General features: G+C 44.7%; 1 protein-coding gene and 1 long non-coding RNA gene across 2 annotated transcripts in view; both read right to left on the bottom strand.

Moving 5' to 3' along the window:
• LOC137097436 (uncharacterized) overlaps positions 1 to 20,848 on the bottom strand; it is a 65,210-nt gene that overhangs the window by 2,665 nt on the left and 41,697 nt on the right. The window lies entirely within an intron of this gene.
• Positions 231 to 8,850, bottom strand: LOC137097267 (uncharacterized). Its single transcript, XR_010910099.1, has 3 exons — positions 8,798 to 8,850; positions 477 to 544; positions 231 to 282 (listed from the first exon to the last, which is right to left on the bottom strand). It is a non-coding gene; the product is annotated as an uncharacterized lncRNA (long non-coding RNA).

Genomic DNA, 20,848 nt, shown 5'->3' with positions numbered 1-20,848 from the left:
CCCAGAGAGAATTGGACTGAAACCCCCAGCCTTCCTCCCCAGTGACACACTGCCTGGGACTGTTTGGACTTGCACTCCAACAACAGTTTAGCAGTGTAGGAGGCCTCTTCAGCAAAGGGCCACCTAGAACTCAAGGGGTCTTGGGATGGCCCTGAGCCCGAATCCATTTCCCAAAGGACGAAGAGAGGCAATCCCCCCCTTTCCAGCCTCTTTTTTTCACTCACCAACTCCCTGGATAGTTCTTTCTGTGGAGGAGTTGGGATTCTCTCCGATATGAAGCTGCTAGAAAGGCAAGGGGCAGAAGAGGAACTCAGCTTCTCCCTTCTATTCCCCCCAAGAGAGGCAAGCCCCATCCCAAGGATCTTGCCAGCCCATGGGAGGAAGGCAACATCCTGGGAGGGCCCCCTCCAGATATCCGGGCCCCAACCCCCCAGACCCCAGCATGCCCTCTCCCCGAGAACATGGACAGGAGGTACCTCTCTGAAGTCTCGCAGATGGCCACCAGGCTGCTAGACTCCAAGGGGAGGTCCTCTCTCCCCAGAAACTGCAGAGAAAGGAAGGGGGTCTCAAGACTTTACTGAAGAAGGGCTTTTCCTTCTGCCACAATCTTTCTGCTGGGATTTGCAGTCAAACAACTCCTGGGGGCTCCAGGATTCCCACCCCTCTTCAGAGAAGGCCCACCTGGGGACCACAACGGAATAGCCCTAAGTTCTTAACAGCAATGCATCAGGGCCATTACTCGACATCTTCAGTATTTCTCTTGGTTCTATAGGAAGCTGCTAGTTAGTAGAATGCAGGAATCTTTCTCAGTCTTATTTGCAAATACCTCTGATTAATATTGGGACTTAATACTGTATGTAGGAGCATGATGTCCCATATTCATATCCCAGACAAGCCCTGTACATTTTGGCCAGTGTGCTACAGTGGTCTGAGCTTTGGACCGCAATCGTAGATGCCAGGATTTGAATCTCCACTTTCCCATCAAAATCCACTTTCTTGGTCGCAGAGGAAGGCAAAAACAATCTCCTCTGAACAAATCTGGCCAAGAAAACCTCATGATAGGTTTGTCTCAAGGCTGCTTTAATTCTGAAAGGACTTTCAAAACACCACAGGCTCACCGGATATATGACCGCCTGGAATGCAACCTCTTACGAGAGAGAATTCACACCATCCGCAAAGAACTTGCAAACATAGATAAGGAACTGTTGCACCTCCATATCAACATCCGCCAGAAGATGAATTCTCAGGACTGGGACAAAATAGATAACCTCACTTACAGAAAAATGGAGAAAAACATGGTTGTCCACACCAACAGACAAAAACAAAAATTCCACAAACGCCAAAAGCAACACCCGAAACCAGAAGTGGATACATCGCGCACCATTATCAACCTGACAGACAGACAATTCTCTGAAGACCAAGTATCCATACTAGCGAAAGGTGGAAATTTTGCTGTAACTGCCACCAGTATCCCAGTAAAAAACATCATTGCCAATGTCGAATCAGCAATTTATCGCCTCCCTGAGGAAGAAGCAAGAGGGGAAACAGCAAGGATCCTGAAAAAGGCAAAACTTCCCTCCAGTAACATAACAAGGGAGGAAAGACAAGCCATCAGAGACCTCAACTCAGATCCTGATAACATCATTCTCCCAGTAGACAAGGGGAATGCTATACAGAACAATACAAGGAGAAGATCAGAAAACTCTTGGATCCTACTATATACAGAAAACTTAAACAAGACCCAACTTCCAAAATAACCAGAAAAATCAACATAGAATCAAAGAATCAAAGAGTTAGAAGAGACTTCATGGGCCATCCAGTCCAAACCCCTGCCAAGAAGCAGGAATATTGCATTCAAATCACCCCTGACAGATGGCCATCCAGCCTCTGCTTAAAAGCTTCCAACTCCTCAATAAACTTCGGCATACGACAACGGCTATGTAAATCGGAAGCCCTTCCACCTAGGCTTTATGGACTCCCAAAGATCCACGAGGACTCCACCCCACTCAGACCCATCGTGAGTGCCATTGGATCCCCCACATACGACTTAGCAAAACTTCTTGTAGCACAGTTACAAAGCCATATTGGGCTCACTACACTCTACATCAAGGACTCAGCCCACTTCATAGAAAAAATCAGCAATCTCAAGCAAAATACCAACGATAAACTGATCAGCTTTGATGTGGTGTCTCTATTTACCATGGTCCTGGTAGCAGACACCATGGCACCAATCAACCAGAAGTTCCCAGAAGACATCACAGCTCTGTTTCACCATTGCCTCACCACCAGCTACTTTCAGTGGGACAATGAATTCTACGAACAAAAAGATGGAGTAGCTATGGGGAGCCTCCTCAACCCGGTCATAGCTAATTTCTACATGGAACACTTTGAAAAACAAGCCCTGGAAACAGCAACAAAAAAGCCCACAATATGGTTCAGACATGTGGATGACACTTTCACCATTTGGAGCCATGGAGAAGAAGAACTAAACAGGTTCCTGGACCGTCTTAACAGCATCCACCCAAACATCTAATTCACCATGGAAAAAGAAAATGAAGAAAAACTGCCTTTTCTAGATGTCCTAGTCATCCGCAAACCGGATCAACAATTGGGTCACACCGTTTACAGAAACCCCACACACAGAGAGATCGATATCTACATAAAAACTCCAACCATCACCCAAGTCAAAAAAGAAGCACCATTAAAGCCTTGGCAGACTGTGCAAAAAGAATCTGTGAACCCCACCTCCTCCAAGATGAACTGAACCACCTAAACTGGGCTCTACAGGCCAATGGATACTACACCTCAGACATCAGAAGAGCTGCAAGACCGAGAACAAGCTACGAGAGTAAAGACAAAGATTCACCCAGAGGAAAAGTGTTCTTGCAATACATCAAGGGAACCACTGACCGCATTGGGAAGCTGATGAGGAAACACAATATACAGACCCACCAAGAAAATCCAACAAATGCTACGTTCGGCAATGGACAAAAGGGATCCTCTCACTTCTGCAGGAGTCTACCGTATACCATGCAGCTGTGGACAAGTCTACATAGGGACCACCAAACGCAGCATTGCCCGGACACGAATCAAGGAACATAAAAGGCACTGCAGACTACTTCAACCAGAGAAGTCAGCCATAGCAGAGCACCTGATGAACCAACCTGGACACAGCATATTATTTGAGAACACAGACATGCTGGACCACTGTAGCAACCACCATGTCAGACTACTCAGAGAAGCCACTGAAATCCTCAAGCATGTGGACAATTTCAACAGAAAGGAGGAAACCATGAAAATGGACAAAATCTGGCTACGTGTATTAAAAAACTCTAAAATTACAACAGCAAAACAACAGAGAGGAAACAATCAAGGACATCTAATCACCTCTCAACAAAACATTCTCCCAGGCACTGCCAGGCCATCAAATGCTAATCAAGGTTGTCAGTTGAAACATTCACACCTAGCTTCAACAGACAAGAGTTCTTTGTCCCACCCTGGTCATTCCACAGATATATAAACCCATTTTCCTAGTTCCAACAGACCTCATTACCTCTGAGGATGCTTGCCATAGATGCAGGCGAAACTTCAGGAGATAATGCCTCTAGAACATGACCATATAGCCCGAAAAAACCTACAACAACCCAGAATAGCCCTACTTTCTTAGATACCGACCACTGCCTTGGCCTAGCTTCTGTGAGAGACAAGGAGCGAACGAGATGGAGGACCCCAAGGGGAAATGGTGGCCATCTTCTTTTACCCAAGTCAGAAAAGAAGCACAATTAAAGCCCTGGCAGAGCATGCAAAAAGAATCTGCAAACCCCACCTCCTCCAAGGTGAATTGAACCATCTAAACTGGGCTCAACGGGCCTATGGCTACTTCACCACTGACATCAGAAGAGCTGCAAGACCGAGAACGAGGCACGAGAGTAAAGACAAAGGTCCACCCGGAGGAAACGTGTTCTTACCATACATCAAGGGAACCACTGACCACAGAGAAAGAAGCTGATGAACAAACACAACCTACAATCTATCTATTAGGCTTGGGTAACAACGAAAAAATTTGGTTTAAAACTCGTTTCGTTTTTAGGGAGGCCCTTGTGTTTCGTTTTTTTAAAGAATTCCGAAATTTTCCTTTAAAAAAGTTCAAAATATACGAAATTTCGTAAAATTACGAATCGATTCGTTAATGGCGGACGCGATTGCGCAATATGTTAAAAAACCCTCCAAATGGGACAGGGGGAACTTCTGAAGCTTCCCTCTCCCTCTGTTGTTGACTGTTGGGGTGATAATTTATTTTTTATCATTGATAAAACAAACAACAACTATAAAACTTACACCAGACATACGGAAATAATTATGAAACAATTACGAAACTATTTCAAAACAATTTTGAACCAATTATGAAACAATTACGAAACATTACGAAATAAATTGGAAAAATTGTTTCGATTTTTAATTACTCCTCACAGTAGTCCTGCATGGCTCAATATTGGATCGTAAGCTAATTGAAATATGAATTAATAATGAATTACGAAAGTAACGAACGAAACCGCCCAAGCCTACTATCTCTAGACCCACTAAGAAAATCCAACAAATGCTACGTTCAGCAAAGGATAAGAGAGATCCTCTCACCTCTGCAGGAGCTGCCGTATACCATGCAGCTGTGGACAAGTCTACATAGAGACCACCAAACGCAGCCTTGCCCAGACACAAATCAAGGAACATGAAAGGCACTGCAGACTCATTCAGCCCAAGACGTCAGCAGAACACCTGATGAACCAACCTGGACACAGCATATTATTTGAGAACACAGAAATGCTGGACCACTCTCACAACCACCATGTCAGACTACACAGAGAAGCCATTGAAATCTGCAACCATGTGGGCAATTTCAACAGAAAGGAGGGAACCATGAAAATGAACAAAACCTGGCTACCAGTATTTAAAAAACTGTAAAATCAGGACAGTAAGTAAAGAACAACACTCAAAAGACAGGGGAATTCCAGACAGGAAACAATCAGAGCCAGCTAAGCACCTCCCAACAAAGGATTCCCCCAGGCAGGAAACAGCCAAGCCTTGAACTGCAAGGTTATTCAATGCTAATCGAGGTGATCATTTTCAACATTCACGCTTGCCTCAAACAGACAGGAAACAATCAGAGCCATCTAAGCACCTCCCAACAAAGGATTTCCCGAGGATGCTTGCCATAGATATGGGCAAAACGTCAGGAGAAAATGCTTCTGGAACATGGACATACAGTCCGGAAAACTCAAAGCAACCCACTTCTTCAATGGCTTTACCCAGAACTAGACACAGAGTTATTCCAGGTGAAGAGGTCTGACCAAAGCAGAAGGGAGTGGGACTAGGACGTCCCTCCATCTCAACCCTGGGTTTCCATTGATGCAGCCTAGAACAGCGTGGACTTGGAAAGCTGCTGCAATAGACTCTTGACTCAGGTTCAGTCTGCGGTCAATTAAGACAACTAATTCCGTTTCATATGGACTGTGGTCAAGTCAGAGGTCACCCATCCCATATCTAGGCATTTCATCTTTATTGCTGGAGTCCCCGGTGCCGCAGTGGGTTAAACCGCTGTGCCGGCAGGACTGAAGACCAACAGGCCACAGGTTCGAATCCGGGGAGAGGCGGATGAGTTCCCTCTATCAGCTCCAGCTCCTCATCCGGGGACACGAGAGAAGCCTCCCACAAGGATGATAAAACATCAAATCATCCAGGCATCCCCTGGGCAACGTCCTTGCAGACAGCCAATTCTTTCACACCAGAAGCGACTTGCAATTTCTCAGGTCGCTCCTGACACGACAAAAAAAAAAATCTTCATTGCCCAAGTCTAGTACCCTACAGTTCTCCCGGTTGAAACCCATTTTGTTAATATTGGCCCACCTTTTAAATCTCTGATGTTCCTTTTGGTCACTTTTTCATATGATTTTTTTAATTTCATGAATCGGCCATGTAATTATTTATTTATCTATTTATTTAAGATGTTTCTACCCGGTCTTTTTCCGCAAGTGGGCCCAAGGCGACTTACAGCATATAAAACATACAATACAGAAGTCAAAACATAGTTAAAATCCAATAGAATCATAGAGTTGGAAGAGACCTCGTGGGCCATCCAGTCCAACCCCCTTCCAAGAAGCAGGACAATTGCATTCAAAGCACCCCCAACAGATGGCCATCCAGCCTCTGTTTAAAAGCCTCCAAAGAAGGAGCCTCCACCACACTCCGGGGCAGAGGGTTCCACTGCTGAACAGCTCTCACAGTCAGGAAGTTCTTCCTAATGTTCAGGTAGAATCTCCTTTCTTGTAGTTTGAAGCCTCTGTTCCGCATCCTAGTCTCCAGGACAGTAGAAAACAAGTTCGCTCCCTCCTCCCTATGACTTCCTCTCACATATTTATACATGGCTATCATGTCTCCTCTCAGCCTTCTCTTCTTCAGGCTAAACATGTCCAGCTCTTTTTGTCGCCGCATCCCATTGTTGGCTTATGTTTAACTTGTTGTCCATGAGGACCTAAAGATCTTTTTCACATGCGTCCCCCATTCTGTATCTTTGCATTTTATTTCATTCTATCAATCATATCCTACCCAAAGAAAGACTCTGTGTCTGTGGCACCACCAATGCCGGTTGACAATCTGAACCACATATTACATAACTACTGCTTGTATGAAAAAGAAAGGAAACAACATTTATGGCCTTTCGTTTGTCATAAAATGAGCTGGGATGCAACGGCCAAAACCACATTTATACTAGCTGGTTATAACCCTGTTTTAACAACAAAAGTTGCCCTTTATTTGTATAAAGCATCTAAAAGGAGTACCGTATATATTCGAATATAAGCCGAGTTTTTCAGCCCTATTTTTGGGCTCAAAAATCCCCTTCGGCTTATATTTGAATCAGGGGCAGCGGAGCCCGCAGGCGAGCCTTGCACTTCCTTTTTCAGCCTCGGGCCAGAGAAGAGGCTGGCAAGCGCACCCACCACCGCTTCCGGCGAGGCTACCTTGGGCCTCCATTTGTAAGGAAGGAGGCAGCCTCGTCGGAAGGGGCGGTGGCAGCAGGTGCACTTGCCAGCCATTTGGCCTCGCCAAAAGTGAGGTCGCGTGGAGCTGGTTGCGGAGGGCAGCAGAAACCAGCGCAGGCCTTCGCAGCCAGCGCAGGCTTCCACAGGTCTTCGCAGACACAGAAGGCAAGGAGGCAGGCAAGCTGCTGCAAGTGGAGGTCCTTCTCTGCTCCGTCGGCTGTGTCCTCCGCTCGCTCCTGCAGAGGCGTGCGCAGTGAGAGGAGGATGCAGCCGACGCCGCAGAGGAGGACCTCCGCTTGCAGCAGCCTGCCTGTCTGCCTGACTTCTGTGGCTGTGGAGGCCTGCGGAAGCCTGCGCTGGCTGCAAAGGCCTGCACTGGCCTCCGCAGCCAGCACAGGCCTCCATAGCCAGCTCCATTCAGCTTTCACTCGGCCTTACTGCCTGCCCGCCTGCCTTCTTTCTGAGACCAGGAAGTGTCCTACTAAGATCGTGCTTTTGCTCCATGAAGGAGGTTGGATTAGATAGCCTTTAGAGCTCCCTTCCAAATCTATTATTTTTATTTATATTAATATTAAGACTGGATAGCCATCTGTTGGGAGTGCTTTATTGTGCTTTCCCTACATGAAGGCAGAATGAAGGGGGTTGGACTAGATGGCCTTTAGAGCTCCCTTCCAACTCTATTATTACTATCATTATTAATATTAATATTAAGGATGAATGGCCCTCTGTTGGGGGTGCTTTGATTGTGCCTTCCCTGCATGAAGGCAGAATGTAGGAGGTTGGACTAGATGGCCTTTAGAGCTCCCTTCCAACTCTAGGATTCTGGAACTGCGAACTGAACATGAGACAATAGTGTGATGCTGCAGCTGAAAAGGCCAGTGCCATTCTAGGCTGCATCAATAGGAACCTGCGAGAAGGCAAAAGGGAACTGATATGACCTTTTACCTCGGATGGTTTTTTAATTGCTTTTAATGATAATTAATGCAACTGTTTATTTTAACTCATTCTACCATGTTTAGTATTGCCTTTTGTTTAAATTTTTATAGTTTTTTTGTTTATATAGGCATTTAATGTTTGCCTATTACTATGTTGGAAGCCAGCCTGAGTCCCCATTATTATAAAGTTACTGTTGATACCATATTGCTTTTGTTGACCTCCCCCCCCCCCCCCTTTTCCATCTACATGGCTTGTTTACTGTTTTACTTTGAAATATGGCAAATATTCAAAACCATTTAACCTGCTGATGTCTCAGTTAATGTAATTTTAATAATAATGTATCTATTTTTTATTTTGAAATTTACCAGTAGCGGCTGCATTTCCCACCCTCGGCTTATACTCGAGTCAATAAGTTTTCCCTTTTTTTGGGATAAAATTAGGTGCCTCGGCTTATATTCGGGTCGGCTTATACTCGAGTATATACGGCTAAAAGAAATATATTGATCAAATTAGTACACAGTATAAGGGGGATGAGGACATTTGATGTATAAACTTAAGGTATATTTGGTTACAAGTCGGCCACCCACACTTTTTCCCTCTGTACTTGTATATTTATATTTTTACTCAGACTAGATGTATACTGTATGCTGTGTTTACATCGTGTGTTTTGATGAATCGACTGATCAATAAAAATTGTTTTGTTTAGATAGATAGATAGATAGATAGATAGATAGGAGTACAACCTTAAAAATGGCCCCACATCTACTGAACCTATCTTGTTTGTAACTTGGGGACTACCTGTATTTCTAAGAGGCCGCCTTCCTTACCTCAAATGCTGGCAGTACTTGGATGAAGCATGTCCGGAGAGAGGGCTCCTCCGTGCAGGTTCCTTGTGGCTCTGAAGAGCTGAAAGGGGCAAGAGAAAGCCGCAAAGTGTGAGAGACTGGGGCAGCCCACCTCCTCCAGCTGTCCTGCAAGCCCCCCGTCCCCTCCCTCCAACAGGGACCAGGCTGATGGCCCAGGAAGTCCACAGGGCACGATGAGGGCATCCCTCTTCTCCAAGGGACTCTAGCAAGGGATTGACCCTTGGAACTGGCTGCCACTGGGAGAGAGGGAGGGGGAGGGAGAGTGCTAGCAACGGGGTCTGCATGCAGGCTGAGTGGCAGGGGTTTGGGATTGGGATGAGGATTTGCGTGTGGCTGGTGACTGGCTGGCCCTTTCCACACTCACACTCAGCTCAGCCAATGAGTGCCTATATGCAAATTCCCACTCTGCATAGAAACCACTCCATTCTAAGGGCCCCTCCCACTATCTCCTCCACCAGTCAATCAACACCCACAAGCAAATTTCCTCTCCCCTCACAACCCACCTCTGCAACCTAATCTGCATAGAGACCCCTCCCTCCCTGAGGCCCCTCCCTCCTGCCCCTCCCACTGCTAAGCCCCTCCCACAGGCTCTTAATACCTAGACTCACACTGGCTCCCAAACTGTTGCATGGAACCATAGGGGTGCCACAAAAAATCATATTTGAAAGGGATTTTAAAATCAATCTACACACAACTCAATATTGGATTCTCTCTAATGAGGAGGAAGGGGAAAATCAGGTGATCTCCAAATCTTTTTTTTTTTTTGCTTATGCTTCCACCAAACATGGTTTGGAAGTAGAATCCCACCCTTGATTTATGTCCTCAGCTCTCAGGCATCAAGCCTTTCAAAACTAAAACGATGGTTTGTGGTTATATTTTAAATGTTTTATCTTCATGTCCAAACCTATTGACTTATACAAAAAACTCAGGCAATAGGAATAGAAAAAAGGAAGAACTTTGTGGAATCCCAATGCTTGGTTTAAAAAATACAGCAAGAGTTAGGGTTCTGCAGGAAATAAATGTCTTCTAAAGGGTTCCACAGAAGCTCCCGGTGGCACAAATGGGTTAAACCTTTGCGCCAGCAGGACTGAAGACCGACAGGTCAGACGTTCGAATCTGGGGACAGGACGGATGAGCTCCCTCTGTCAGCTAGAGCTCCTCATGTGGGGACATGAGATAAGCCTCCCACAAGGATCGTAAAACATCAAAACATCTGGGTGTCCCCTGGGCAACATCCTTGCAGATGGACAATTCTCTCAAACCAGAAGTGATTTGCAGTTTCTTAAGTTGCTCCTGACACACACAAAAAAAAGGGGGGGGGGGATCCATGACTGGAAAGGCTTGGGAATCACTGGCCCAAACTACAGGCCTCTCTCACATAAAACATTCTAAGATGCCATCAGTTTTAAGACTCACACTCATTTCAGCATCGCCCAAAAGCTATATATAATAAAACATAACCATAAAATAAGCCCTAGTATGATATTTCATGATCCTTGTAAATAAGAACTACCCCCATAATAAATCCCAGTTAAGATCGTCAGCCAGATTGAGGCATTTTCTAGTAATACATCAACTACAATATAAGAAAGACATATTGTATGCTAAAATATTAATTTTAATATAGAATTCAATATTTATAAATAATAATATTGACATTATATTATGACAATGTAACAGAAGATGAAATGACTAGATTTGAACAAGGGTAGATTTTTTTGCATGATAAAACAAGACACCTCCTGCAAATGTCTAATGTGTCTTTTGGAGCAAACAATAATATCAGACCCAGTCATCTTTCTGGGGAAATTCGGTACATACACAACTTAAACTCTGCTGAAAAAGCCCTCCCTCGATCCCCTGGGCCTTAACCATCGCAGACCAGTTTTTCTGTTCATAGAAACATAGCTACTTCCAGTGAGACAATGAATTCTATTAACAGAAAGATGGATTATCCATGGGGAGACCTCTCATCCCAGTCACAGAAAAATTCTACATGGAACACTTGGAAAAACAAGCCCTGGAAACAGCCACAAAAAGTTCAGATATGTGGATGACACCTTCACCATTTGGAGCCATGGAGGAGGAAGAACTAAACAAGTTCCTGGACGACCTAAATAGCATCCACACAAACATCCAATTCACCATGGAAAAAGAAAATGAAGGAAAACTGCCATTTCTAGATGTACAAGTCCTCTGCAAACCCAATCAACAATTGAGACACACGGTTTACAAAAAACATACACACACGGATAGATCCCTACATACTGTAAAAGCTCCAACCATCACCCAAGTCAAAAAAGAAGCTCCATTAAAGCCCTGACTGGCCGTGCAAAAATCTGCAAATAGCACCACCTTCAACATGAACGGAACCACCTAAACTGGGCTCTACAGGCCAATCGCTACTCCACCACAGAGATCAGAAGAGCTACAACACCAACAAGCCACGCGAGTAAAGACCAAGATCCACCCAGGGGAAAAGTGATCTTGCCATATATCAAGGGAATCACTGGCCGCACAGGGAAGGTGATGAACAAACACAACCTACAAACTATCGACAGACCCACAAAGAAAATCCAACAAATGCTACATTCAGCAAAGGACAAGAGGGACCCTCTCACTTCTGCAGGAGTCTACCATATACTATGCAGCCGTGGGACCACCAAACGCAGCCTTGCCCAGGCATGAATCAAGGAACATGAAAGGCACTGCAGACTAATTCAACTAGAGAAGTCTGCCATAGCAGAGCCCCTGAGGAACCACCGAACTCTTCCAGTATTTCCTGTTGGTCATGGGAGTTCTGTGTTCCAAGTTTGGTTCAGTTCCATCACTGGCGGAGTTCAGAATTCTCTTTCATTTTAGGTGAACTATAATCCCAGCAACTACAACCCCCAAATGACAAAATCAGTCCCCCACAACCCCACTAGTATTCAGATTTGGGCGTATTGGGTAATTGTGCCAAATTTGGTCCGGTGAATGAAAATACATCCTGCACATCAGATATTTACATTACAATTCATAACAGCAGCAAAATTACAGTTATGAAGTAGCAACAAAAATAATTTTATGGTTGGGGGTCAATTAATAAACACCAAAGAAAGGTTGAGGACAACTGCACTAGAGAATGAACCCACTTTAAATCCGGCCCCTCCCTAAATGACCAACCCCAGAATTCTGCAAGGGGCAGCAACAGGATTCAAAGTGGATTCATTCTCTAGTGTGATGAGGTCCCTGGACACAGCCTATTATTTGAGAACACAGAAATGCTGGACCACTCTAACAACCACCATTCAGACTACACAGAGAAGCCACTGAAATCTCCAAGCATGTGGACAATTTCAACAGAAAGGGGGAAACCGTGAAAATGAACAAAATCTGGCTACCAGTATTGAAAAACACTAAAACCAGGACAGTAAATAAAGAAAATCATCAGGTCCAACTAACACCTCCCAACAAAGGATTTTCCTGGCAAGAAGCAGCCAGACTTTGTAGCTGCAAGGTCATTCAATGCTAATGCAGGTGGCCAATATCAACATTCAGATTTGCCACAAGCAGACAAGAGTTCTTTCTCCCACCCTGGACATTGCAGAGATATATAAACCTCACTTGCCTAGTTTCCAGCAGACCTCTCAACCTCTGAGGGTGCCTGCCATAAATGTGGGTGAAACGTCAGGAGAGAATGTTTCTGGGACATGGCCATACAGCCCGGAAAACTCACAGCAACCCAACGATTCAAGCCATGAAAGCCTTTGATAACACATTAAATAATAACCCTAACAAGAACTCCACTCATCCCCCCCCTTTTGTTTGTTTCTCTTTTCAGTACTGTTCCATTACCTGGGCGGAGCCCCCAGTGGCGCAGTGAGTTAAAGCGCTGAGCTGCTGAATTTGCTGACCAAAAGGTCGCAGGTTTGAATCCTGGGAGCAGCGTGAGCTCCCACTGTTAGCACCAGCTTCTGCCAACCTAGCCGTTCGAAAACATGCAAATGTGAGTAGATCAGTAGGTACTGCTCTGGCGGGAAGTTAATGACGCTCCAAGCAGTCATGCCAGCCACATGACCTTGGAGGTGTCTACGGACAACGTCGGCCCTTCGTCTTAGAAATGGAGATGAGCACCAATCCCCAGAGTCAGACACGACTGGACTTAATGTCAGGGGAAAACCTTTACCTTTTACCTCCATTACACGGGGACGGAGGGCAAAAGAGGGCCTAGACAGAGAGGGATAGTCCATTTTAGGGGTTGGGGGAGTTGAAGGAGGAAAACCATTTCCCCCTGTTTTCACTGGTTATCACCCCTCCCCACTTCCCATTTCATCAATGAGGGCTATTTCCATGATGGCGACATTGGGGGGGGGGGGGGGAGGATAACAGAAAAACAAGGGGAAATGCTTTTCCTTCTTCAAATACCCTCCTACCCAGAGACTATCCTTCTCTGTCTAGTGTCACCTTTTGGCCCCCACCCAGAAAATGGAACAGAACCTTCCATTAACCCAGAAAAACCTACAACAACCCAGAACCTTCTTTACTTATTGTTTGAAAAAAATGGAACTTGAAAATCTATATAAATAAAAATGTAATGTCCGTTTGTGGGATTAGCATAACTCAAAAACCACTGGCCAAATTGCCGCCAAATTTGACCACAAGACACTTACTCACCCAAGGAGTGACCATCACTCAAAAAAATCGATTTTGTCATTTGGGAGTTGTAGTTGCTGGCATTTATAGTTAACCTACAACCAAAGAGCATTCTGAACTCTACCAACAATGGAATTGAACCAAACTTGGCACACAGAACTCACATGACCAACAGAAAACACTAGAAGGGTTTGGTGGGCATTGACCTTGAGTTGGGGAGTTCTGGTTCACCTACATCCAGAGAGCACTGTGGACTCAAATTATGATGGATCTGGACTAAACTTGGCACAAATATTCCATTTGCTCAAATATGAACATAGACAGAGTTTGGGGAAAATAAACCTTGACATTTGGAAGTTTTAGTTACTGGGATGTATAGTTCACTTACAATGAAAGAGCATTCTGAACCCCACAAATGAGAGAATTGGGGCAAACTTCCCACAAAGAGCCCCCATGACCAACAGAAAATACTTAAGGTCACCCAGTCCAACTCCCTTCACCAGGGCAAGAAAACGTAATCAAAGCCCTCCTGACCAAGAGCCACCCCCCTGTAGATATTGATAGATATATATGATTCACACACACACACACACACACACACACACAGAGAGAGAGAGAGAGAGAGAGAGAGAGAGAGAGAGTATCATAGATTTGAAAGGGACCCCTAAAGAAGGACAATAATACGTTGAATGTTCATGAGTAGGCAAACCAGACAATCTCTATTATCAATACTGACAAAGAAACAGCAAGAAATACTGCTTACCCAAAGCAGAAAGAAATTACATATATTAGAAACCAACACTTTCTCATTACTTTATTTTCCAGATCACCAGACTGGGCCACAGCAATGCGTGGCAGGGAACAGCTAGTCTATATAAATAAAAATGTAATCTTCGTTTGTGGGATTAACATAACTCAAAAACAACTGGACAAATTGCCGCCAAATTTGGACACAATACACCTATCCGGCCAACAAGTGACCATCACTCATAAAAACACTGAAAAACACAGTAGAAGAGACTTTAAAAGCCAACCCCCCGCCCCAAAATGAATTACAATGCATGCACAAGACCAAATATATACACAAACACACATATATACACATAATTATTTATTTATTTACAATATTTATAGCCTGCCTTTCTCAGTTATACGGCAACTCAAGGCAGGTTACATATTGGCATAATTCGATGCCAGCCCTTCATAAAAGTGCAATTAAAAACAATCAACATGACAATATAAAACATATATAAAAACTATTAAAACATATAATCATCAGTGTCGTCCTGTTACAAACGTTATCCAGTAACATCGTCTGGCCATTCCGTGTTCATCATTCATAATTCCATGTTATCTATTCCGCTGCATTCTCAAAAGCTTGCTCAAAGAACCAGTTCTTTTTTCCGGAAAGTCAGGAGGGAAGGGGCGATCTAATACCCCTGGGGAGGGGGTTCCATATTTGGGGGGCCACTATTGAGAAGGCCCTGTCCTCGTTTCCACCAATCGTGCTTGTGAGGCAGGCGGGGTCGAGAGCAGGGCTTCCCCAGACGATCTTACGCTCCTAGATGGTTCATAGGAGGAGATACGTTTGAATAGGTAAGCTGGGCCGGAATCATTTAGGGCGTTATAGGCTAAAGCCAGCACTTTGAATTGTGCTCGGTAGCAAATTGGCAGCCAATGGAGCTGACGCAACGGAGGAGTAGTGTACTCCCTGTGTACCGCTCCTGTTAGTAACCTGGCTACCGCCCGTTGGATCATTTGGAGCTTCCGAACAGTCTTCAAAGGCAACCCCATGTAGAGGATGTTGCAGTAATCTATTCGGGATGTAACAAGAGCGTGGACCACCGTGGCCAAGTCAGACTTCATAAGGTACGGGCGCAGCTGGCGCACAAGTTTTAACTGTGCAAATTCTCCTCTGGTCACCGCCGAAACTTGGGGTTCCAAGCTCAGCGATGAGTCCAGGATCACACCCAAGCTGCTAACCTGTGTCTGCAGGCTGGAACCCCTATTTGGCCTTTCCACTGACCAGGAGGACCTCTGTCTTGTCTGAATTTCAATTTCAATTTGTTCGCCCTCATCCAGATCATCACAAATATATATATACACACACAAAACACATATACACAGACTGGGCCACAGCAATGTGTGGCAGAGGATGGCTAGTGCTCAATACAAACTTATGGGAAAAAAGCCAAAATGCTAAATTTGGGAGCCAAAAAGCGGGATGTGACTATTGCATGGTGATGACTATTATGTGCTGAAATACGTCTCCCAAGGGCTCCTCCCTCTGCCCTCCACCAGCCAATCACCTCCCACATGCAAATTCACTTAAACTCAGAGAACCCATTTACCACGATTTGCATATAACCCCTCTCTTTCAGGGAACCCTCCCTCCTCTCCCTCCCCCGGCCAATCACCTCCCACATGCAAATTCCCTTAAACTCACAATCCCTTCTTGCCACAATTTGCATATACCCTCCTCCCAGGGGTCCCTTCCTCCTGTCTCTCTCCCTCCCCAGCCAATCACCTCCCACATGCAAACTGTATTAACTCACAATCCCCACATATCACACTTTGCATATACCCCTCCCAGGAGCCCCTCCCTCTTCTCCCTTACTGGCCAATCACCTCCCACATGCAAGTGTCCCTCACAATCCCCTCCTCCCACCCCTCCCTTGGGGCTTGGACCCCCAAAAGCACTCCCTGACAATTAAATTGGGACCCAAAGGGAGCAAGCAGCCCTCTTCCTCCTCTGGGGACCCCTCCTTTCTTGGGCCAGGGCTTCCCTTGGGGGGGGGGAGGGAGGGGAAGGGGCCCCAGGGGCTTACCTTGGAAGAGCCACAGGAACCTCCTCTGTGTTTTCGGGGCCCACGTGGCGGAAATGTGGGCGCCTTGTCCAGGCATTCTGCAGAAGTGGAGGGAGGCAATGAAGGGGGCCCTCCCTGCCAGAGCAGGGCTGGCCCCGGGGCCCCAAAGGGAGCGGGAGGGGAGGGTTCCCCGAGGGAGCGTGGCCCTTACCCTGAGCCATGTCACCAGGGCCGTCCCAAGGGGAGCGCGCGGAGGGGCCTGGGTCGGAGGGGCATCTGTGGGGGGCGGCTCCGGCCGGACCTGCCTGGAGAGCCCTCTGCCCATGATGGCGCCCAGGAAGGCAATGGCAGGGCCAACCGACTCCTGGCCCTTTGGAACCCTCAGTCTCCATGGCAACCAGGTAAACACCTCCAGGCTTGGAACCTGGGCAGGAATGGAACCTTTTCAAAGGAAAACAACCCACAGCCAGGAAATGCTCTTGGGAGGGAGGGAGAGTGGCCCTGTGCGCCTGCCCTTTTCCTGCCCCTTCGCCTTGCAGGGTGGATTCAGGGGCCACAGGGACCCCTGGAGCCCCAGGCAGAGACCCCCTTGGCTCCTCTTCTGGGAGGAAAGGTCTCTCCCTCCGGCTCTGGAGGCTCCCTGGTTCTTCCCAAGGCCAGAGGCTGCCAAGGGGGTTTGTCTTCAGGTGATGATGTCGTTGTGATACACCATGAACTTAGGCCCCATACACAAGACCATAACTTCTGATGGGTCAATCACAACTCTCATTGTCCTCAACCACCATGCCTTCCTGGATGATGGGAGTCACAGTCCAACAACATGAAAGGCACTGCAGACTACTTCAACCAGAGAAATCAGCCATAGCAGACCACCTGATGAACCAGCCTGGACACAGCATATTATTTGAGAACACAGAAATGCTGGACCACACCAACAACCACCATGTCAGACTACACAGAGAAGCCATTGAAATCCACAAGCATGTGGACAATTTCAACAGAAAGGAGGAGACCATGAAAATGCACAAAATCTGTCTACCAGTATTAAAAAAAACTCTAAAATTACAACAGCAAAACATCAGAGAGGAAACAACCAGGCACATCTTAACATCTCTCAACAAAAGATTCCTCCAGGCTCAGCCAGGCCTTCAAATGCTAATGAAGGTGGTCAACTGAAACATTCACACCTAGCTCCAGCAGAGAAGAGCTCTTTGCCCCACCCCAGTCATTCCACAGATATATAAACCTATTTTCCTAATTCCAACAGACCTCACTACCTCTGAGGATGCTTGCCACAGATGCAGGCGAAACGCCAGGAGAAAATGCCTCTAGAACATGGGCATATAGCCCGAAAAAACCCACAAGAACCTAGTGATTCCAGCCATGAAAGCCTTCGACAATACATCTATGTTTTTATTGGTTTTTATTGTTTCGTGTGATGTTATTTATGCTAACTGTTTTAATTGCTTTTTATGTTGGGGGGCATCAAATTGTGTGATTTGTAAACCGCCCTGAGTCACCTTCGGGCTGAGAAAGGTGGTATAAAATTAAGATAAATAAATAAATATTCCTGATACCGACAGCACAGCAGACTAAGCTCAATATCACACCAAATTAGTATATCGGGCTATTCCATATTTTTACTAAATGGAGTCAGACACAACTCTCCTCTCCTCCCTTCTTTCAAACACTTCCCAGCTTAATGTGGTGAAGTCCTTTATGTTATGAACACAGTGGCTTTCAACATTTTAAGTGTAGCCTTGAGTGGAATTTAGTAAATGTGACTAAATGGTTTGTTTGCATGTGACTAGATGGTTTGTTTGCATGTGGGTGTTTTCTTTGCTACTTTAACCCTAGTTTCCTTCAAGAGGCATTCAGAGGCACCAAGATAGTCCCATTCTGTTGCAACAGAAAGCAAGGAAGGCAGCCTTTTTTCGTGCTCGATATTTGAATCTGAGGTGTTGAAATTAAGAAAGAGGCCTCTTACAATCGAGGACCCAAGTTGGATATATCTTTGAGAACCAGAGGTAAGACTCGTGAAAAAGTCTCTCTTGCACTTGGTCGTGCAGAACAATTGTTTGGCTTATTCCACCCTCTGTGTAAATCTCAGTGATTGAATGGCGATGAGGAAGCAAATAAGGGGGATTAATTTAGGATGGGAGTAAACAATAAAATAGGCTCTAAAAAGAAAAAAAGATAATAAGGTTTTGCTAGGTCCCTAATAATAGGAGAAAAGGTCCACTGTAGAGGACTATGATCTCCTTATTAAAAGACATAATCTCCTTTTTCAAATCTGCAAAATAAAGATTTTATAGTATTTCTGGTGTGTGCTGCAAGGATGGAGCTAGTCAAACTATGGAGAAAAATGATAGAATTTCTCAATACAGAACTGGTGAACTAGAACACCAATAGCTTTGTCTGAAATATTAAAAGAGAGGAAATGAAAGCAAATTTGTTCAAGGTTATATGTGCTGCATCCACGTTGATGCAGTTTGATACCACTTTCACTGCCATGGCGCCATGGCATTTGTAGTTTGCGAAGATACCAGCACTCAATGGCAAAGAAGGCTAGTGACCTTGTGAAACTACAAGTCCCAGGATTCCAGGGAACTGAGCCACAGCAGTGAAAGCGATGTCAAACTGCATTACTTCTACAACTTACTGTGGATGATCCCACGGAAACCATTTATCAACTATATGTGCCAAAGTAATAGCAAATTTGAATGATCCTCAGATCAAGTGAGATTTTGGATAAACGACTATACCTTGTTATGGTATAATGAAAACCAATACCAAGGTTGTATGTGTTAAATAAAAACTCATACTTCTGATCATAATGTGGAGGAGCTAATATTTCTCACTAGTTGAGAAATTAAGTTTGGACCACACCCAGTGGGGTGTGGTTGTGTGTGTGTGTGTGTACTAAGATACACTTGAGCTGATGTTCCTGCTTTTGCTTCTGCTTCTTGCTATCTCTCCTTTGAAAGAAGAAGAAGTCATGCTCTTTGGGTCTTGCAACGCTTACAAGAACTATGTAAGTTTGTTACACCATAAGATTTGTTTTTGATGTAACATTGCAAGTTTATGTTTGACTCTGCTGAAACGAGTAAAGTTTTCTGTTTTTCCTTTTGCAACTGTGCAAAGTTATTGTGTCTTTGTGGGACTAGACTCAATTCCGCTTGAAATGCAACAGGTATGACTATTATTAATAACAGAGTAGAGAATAATTTATTCAGAAGAGGATTGACAGATGTAAAAATCAACTACTCAGCTGGAGAGAGAAGGTGGATAGGAAAAGGCAACATTTTAGGATGTGATTTGTTTCTATTCTGTGATATTGTAGTTATTGTAGATGTTGTGGAAATTTAATTAAACGTACGCATTTAATTTTAAAAAGAAAGATCGGGCAAACAGAATATGAACAGGTTTAATAAGATAGGTAAAGCTGACTCTACCTTACCCAAAATGCTCAGGATGAAAAGTTTTAACGGTGTGTATTGTGTTATATATATTGTAATAGTGTTGTATTTGATCACTCTGTTTTAACCCTGTTAAACCTGTCATGAGCTGCAAGGAGAGGCAAGTAATACATTTATTTGTAATAACTTTGTACACGAAACAAAATTTGTGTACAATAAGCCATCAGAAAGCAAGATTTTACTCCCTGAGTCATCCCTCTGGGCAATTTTGCGGGGAGAGAGAGAGAGAGAGAGAGAGAGAGAGCACATTTTGCCCATCTCGTTCTATTAGGACTTCTATGTCTTTTACCACCACTCTACAGAAACTGAATATATTTCTCTACGGAAATTTCTAGTTCCTCCAGGCTAGTGACCTTGTGAATCTCTCTAGAGATTCCTAGAGAGAATATGTTCATCAAATCCATGAATAATCAGATCTGCAGAAGTGAAAACCGTCAATGTGGAGGAACAATTGCATGTTTTGGAGTGCCAGAAGCAAGGCAGGAGCTGTCAGGGGGACTAAAGCCATTCTCCAGTGTTTGAAGACTCTGATTTAAGAAAAGGCTGGTTCACAGTCTACATCAGTGGTTCTCAACCTGGGGTCCCCAGATGTTTTTGGCCTTCAACTCCCAGAAATCCTAACAGCTGCTAAACTGGCTGGGATTTCTGGGAGTTGTAGGCCAAAAATATCTGGGGACCCCAGACTGAGAACCACTGGTCTACATGGTAAAATTTTGCAATCATCATGATCTCACAGTGTGGCCTGGCTGCTTGAAGATGCAATATAGATGCCAGCACGGAGTAACACTATGAAAATATAAATATAATAGATATACTGGAAAGTTCCCCTAATTATATTTCAGAACATTTGACATAAGTTGACTTGAAAGCACATAAAAGCAATGAAGCTGGTATTAACAGAAGTTATAATAGAGAACAACAAATCACTGTTCAGTGAACCTGTTTTTTAAAAATCATAAGTTATCAAGCTGCATACACTTTTTGGTAGAGCTGTTGTCCACATTTGGAGATTAATTGTATTAACTGCATAATTGTACCATGGGAAGCAGAAAAGACCACATATTTTCTTTAAATTCCTTTGAAGAGACAAA

The sequence above is a fragment of the Anolis sagrei genome, chromosome 6 (genome assembly GCF_037176765.1).
Source record: "Anolis sagrei isolate rAnoSag1 chromosome 6, rAnoSag1.mat, whole genome shotgun sequence".
Taxonomy (NCBI): domain Eukaryota; kingdom Metazoa; phylum Chordata; class Lepidosauria; order Squamata; family Dactyloidae; genus Anolis; species Anolis sagrei.
The sequence above is the reverse complement of the archived record's forward strand: the minus strand, read 5'-3'. Positions and strand labels throughout refer to the sequence as shown.